At 41.8% G+C, this 5,585-nt stretch overlaps 1 protein-coding gene across 1 annotated transcript in view; it reads left to right on the forward strand.

The window, feature by feature from the left end:
• LOC101847900 (PC3-like endoprotease variant B) overlaps positions 1-5,585 on the forward strand; it is a 29,969-nt gene that overhangs the window by 9,019 nt on the left and 15,365 nt on the right. The gene's annotated exons all lie outside the window — the stretch shown is intronic.

Below are 5,585 nucleotides of genomic sequence, written 5' to 3' on the forward strand. Positions count from 1 at the left end.
TTATCCTTCTCACCTAAAATCTCCCATATCACTTCACCCTCATATCCCCCCCCCCCCTGCTCCACCTTTCCTTCCCCTCACATCACCCAGCCCCACTTTTCCCTGTCACAACCCCCCCCCCTCACTTAACCCTCACCACTTATTTGACCTCTTCTCTTCCACCCCCACCCCCACCTCAAATCCTACCCTATCTTACCCCCCCCCCCCCCCAAGCCCCTACCCCCATCTCCTCTTACTTCACCCCCCAAAACCTCATTCACCTTTCATTCTCTTTCAGTCTTTTTTCTCCCCTTATAAACACTCCCCCTCTTTCTATACACACAGAACTGTAGTTGTCAGTTCGGCAATGTTCTCTCGAGATGTGACTACTGACATGCTGATGCTGCTGGGCTCCAAACTCTATTCAGAATTCTACAAAATGTCCTCGAGCATTCAAGTTAATGGGACTGCATATATGGTCTCAGCAGTCAACATTTACGTCAATGAGAGTGATGCTGAACAGGACATGAATCCCGTTGGTACGTTCTTTGCTTTAGTTAAGTTTTAGTATGAGTTTTATGGCACTTGCAAAACAGTTGGGTGATATAAGTACTGAAGATTAGAGGTATTACTGTAGAGTTTCATACAAAGGAAAGGAGAGATGAAGATGAGAGATGCTTGATAGGAAAGAAGGAGCAAACCACAATAGAGCACTTTATTGTTCGAGACATAAAACTTTAAAAGGTTTGAGGAATAGAAAGTAATGATAAGCGTGTTAATCTTCGTTTATTCCTTTTGATGCTCAAGTATACTGTAACTTTTAAAAATACTGTCTAGAATGCACAGAGCAAACATGCCCATAGCAAAACACTCATATCTCATATCTGTTCGATTTTCCAGTCCCGAAATTTTTCTGATTAAAAATGTGTATTCTTTGTAAGTTATAATGCATATAATATTGAGAAATTGTTACATAACAGAGAGAGTTCGGCATCATTCCGATTTTGCTATGTGCATGCTAAATTGTAGGAGCACTTTCAAACTAATATCTAGTGGTCATGAAATTCCCTCGAAGACCAGATACCCATGAGTCATAGGGAGATGATCTATAATATCGTCGATGGGATTCACAAACCGGCTACATGCAGAAAGGCAAATTTTACAGGAGGGACAAAAAACTGATTATTGTTAAAACGCGCAGCACAATCTTTCAAATTTTTATACAAAAGGTTAAGTTATAAGTGTTGGGACCAAATACTACTTGATTTTTCTTAAATACCACAACCGATAGTTTTATATCGCATGTAGCCGGTTATGGAATCACAAAAAATGTGCAGCACAATGCAGGTGGCCGGTTCTCTGCAGGTGGCCGGTTCGCGCAGGACGCTTCCCGCACAGCCGTGGCACGAGGCGGCATGTAGCCGGTTCGTCACAACTGTGTGCCACTGTTCGCCGTCATAATAAGTAAAGACCTAGATGAACATGGACGACGGCGAGTTATAGTATTAATTTGAACTAATAGATCTATCTTAATGGAAGCTGACTGGTTCAAACTGTGTTGGAATCTTAACCTGGTCGATTCATACACAAAATGTTTTAGATCAGAATGACAAGTTTAGTGCTTTGACTGGCCCTTTGTCTGTAAATTAATTAACCCTGGTTACTGGCATGTGTGGGTTCAAACTTTGTTACCTGTCGATTCATGATGGAAATTTTAATCAATTCAATTTAACATCCTAGCTGCTCTCTCGCCTAGTATTTTACATTAGGTGACCAGTACTAGGAGAAGTCGTCGACCCGATGTCTGAAGGCCAATACATGTACTAAAACATGTGCAATGGTTAAGGTTCAATGCCCTATCAACACTATTAGATTATTCAAGAGGAAAAGGGACTATATCTGCCAGTGTGGAACTTTAGCTGTACTACGTGAAATATCCCAATGTGTCAGGTCATCAATTGTTTGACTAGAATTGTTGGTAAGAAGACATGGCTGTGTTTACAAAAATATCAAACAAAAACCCAAACCAACACAAATTAAGTTGTTTAAAAAGCCAGGACAAGACTTTTTTTTTAGCATTTATCTGAGAAACCTCCACTTTTGTTCGATACCCCCAAAGGGCAGGGCCTTGGTATGGCAAACGTTGGTCTCGGGGCTCTAATCTGGATCGGGAGGTCATGGGTTCGATTCTCGGCTGAATTATAATAACATTTAAAACTTGGTCTCTTTGCATCTTTTTATCTGGGGCGTGATTGAAAGAATATTAGTATCGTTTGATTGCACATAGATGGGCTCATTTTTCCTGTGTACTAACTTTCATCATCTCTCACGCTTGAGTTCCTACGTTATAATAAACAATGAAACAGTGTAAGCTACATAGACGACAAAATCACATTTGAATTCCATGATTGTAAGTCTCTACTTTCCCTATGAGCAATGTTCGGTGCTAGTCAGTTGACAGAGCGTGGTAAAATGGATGGTATTCAACTGGCATGACCTCTTACACCGTTTGGACATGTTAGTATTTCTCCGTTTTTCATTTTCCCGGAGCTAGTGTAGGCAGGCGTTGGGTCAACCAGCTCCCACTTTGGTTGGTTTGACCTCTTGGGAGAATTTGGTGGGGCTCACCTCCGTGACTCATCAGGATACACCTCCTGTCCGTCACCGAAGAGTCCTTGACTCTCCTGCTGGGTTGAAAATGGTCGGACATGCTCTTGTAATCCTGAAAGTTGTTGGTGTTGCAGATATTTCACATGGTATGGATGGGGTTTGAGCGTGATGACTGTGTTTTATGGACATACTGGGCTGACACATAGGTAGGGGAGTCTTCAACCTCCTCTCGATATAGTTGAGCTGGGAAACCCACGTCTGTTTGTAAGATGCTCCTTTCCTGGTTTTCTTTGTTCTATTTGAACCCTGTTTCATGGCACAAATAAGAAGCGGCTTTGCCGATGTCGAATATCGGTTTGGTATGTCCAATCATCACCGTATAAGAGTTACTTTTGGCAGCCAGGATTCCTTTCACAAAGTTGATTATGTACGTTGCAAATTCGTTCTGCCTCAGCCCACCACATCGTTCTCAACAACGTTGTAGAACGTAAAATGATGCACCGATATTTCAATTTTGTAATACTGAGAAGACGCATTGCTTCCTAATGCCAAAGGAACAGCTGGCACGTCCATTCAACACCAGAGTGTTTTTCATCTTCACCTAAGGACATGATGGCTATTTCCTTGTCGGCTGTGGCTTTCTGTTTGTTTCTTCACTTTCAATGTTTCAACCAAGCGTGTTCACGCACGTTGCCGCAATAATCACGTAAATATCGCAACAATACTCACAAGGATAGAACAGAGCCAAGTTGAGCTCGTCGAAAATTTGCTTCACCAGAAGGAGAATTGCTTCATTTCTGTTTACTCTGAAGTGTAGAGCCATTACACGTCAGCAAAACTTTGGAAAGTGGTCTCAAGGTACAGCTTAGTTGAGCCATACAGTAATGTAATGATACTCGTGATAACTTGTTGAAGAATCCCTCAACACTGAGGATGCATCGGCCACACGTGCATTCATGTTTGACTGCTCGTTCATCGCCCAGTTCCTAACACATGTTCCAAAGTCCGATGGTTGACATAATAAAGAACTGTCAGCAAACTTTCTCCGCAAACTGGCAGCTACATTGCTGAAAATACCTGAATGCGCTTTATTTTCTGAACCTTTGGTCTCTTCAGACCGGCTTGATCCAGACGCACCAAACACTCTTCCCCATCACATCCTCTTTTTAAAAAATGAATTACAAATGTACGCTTCTGTACCCATGTGAGTCTCCATACTGCTTTTAAAAAATCTGTCTCTTTCCTTATAACTGAATTCGTCACAATGGTATCTACTATTCTGACAAGAGTGCCTTTTTGGATTTGTTGAGCTATTCTAGCTTTTGTTATTCCAGCCTTTTGGTCTCATTTTGTCTCCAGTTGTGCTAGTCAATCTGTTACTTTCGAGAAGGCAGTCCCCCACAAGGATCAATTTTACCATTTCTTTCTTCCATTCCTCTTCTACCCACCTCCCTGCCGCACTTGTCCATAATCTTGTCGCAAGAATCCATTCCTTCTGCTTACATCACACATCATACATGCATTCCACCGCCTTCCAATTCTATGTCCATTAGTTCCCTTGTGATTGCTGCCTACAGCTGTAGGGATCTCTGGCAATAGTATAAAGAAAAATCTCAAACTCAGGGTCATTCTTAAGAAGACCATCGACACTTTCTGAAAGTGAAATGTTCAAAACACCAGGGTGAATCGGAGTCGATGGTGATAGCCATGGGCAATACCGTGGCTCCATGATAGGGGTGAATCGTGGAAAATTTGCTGGAGTGCACTTGCCATCGTCCACGGTCTTCTCCAATGTCTTTGCCAGACTCAGCTTGACCGGGCATCTTCCGCGAGATAGGGAATCCATCATGTATCCTCAGCCAGACTCATGTCAAAATGTCAAGAAAGTGGTAGGCCTATTTGAAAAGGATTAGCATTAATTATTATGAACTATTCTGTAAACCTGACAAAGATAGCCATTTCATATTTCGGGAGTTTTTTTCTCTCTTTCGATGACTTGTTCTTGGTCCTTTCTTTATCAATCGTGAATCATAGATGACGCCGGCGGAGGTTTTACTACTTCTGCTGCTACTGATGTTGCTTCAAACTGCCAGTACAAGAACTACTTCTGCTGCTACTACTACTACTGCTGCTGCTGATGATGATGATGGCACTACTACTGCTATTACAGCTGCTCTGCAGCAGCTAACACTAGAGTGTGCTATTATACAACAATTAATGTAGGCGAAGAAGAAGAAGAAGAAGAAGAAGAAGAAGAAGAAGAAGAAGAAGAAGAAGAAGAAGAAGAAGAAGAAGAAGAAGAAGAAGAAGAAGAAGAAGAAGAAGAAGAAGAAGAAGGAGGAGAAGGAGAAGGAGAAGGAGAAGGAAAAGGAGAAGGAGGAGGTGAAGAAGAGAGAGAGCTTGTTGTAAAGGTGCGGGCCCATAATATGGCTGGAACTCTATTGATCTTTCATGTTCTTATGTCTCATCTAGATGCATACATTAATGACAAATCTAATCTAGTAAATCGAATCACACAAATGCTTTATATTATAAGTCACTTTATTGTTGACTATAACAACACTGATAACAGTTTACAATTCTGTCTAGTTCAAGAGAAAAAAACCCATACGGAACGGTCGGGGTGATGCACGGCGGGGAAGCATGTAGCCGGTTTTCGATGGCACGTGTCAACGCATGTCGCGACGGTCTGGTGAAACCGATGCGGCTATGTACATGGCCGGTTTGGCGATCCCATTTTTCCATCAGCTGCAGGTGTCCGTTTTGGGAAGTCTCAATTAAAACATATTTTTAGTTTTTTTTCGAACCTAATATTTATTGGGGACACGTATTAGGCTATTTACTATTCATTAAGCAAATAAAAAGATTTTTGAAATTTTTGCATGTAGCCGGTTTGTGAATCCCATCGACGATATATTATACAGATGCATATACACAGACATACACAAAAACACCGCCACCCACGCACACATACGCATGCACACACACACAACACA

This window comes from Aplysia californica, unplaced genomic scaffold (assembly GCF_000002075.1).
Source record: "Aplysia californica isolate F4 #8 unplaced genomic scaffold, AplCal3.0 scaffold00566, whole genome shotgun sequence".
NCBI lineage: Eukaryota > Metazoa > Mollusca > Gastropoda > Aplysiida > Aplysiidae > Aplysia > Aplysia californica.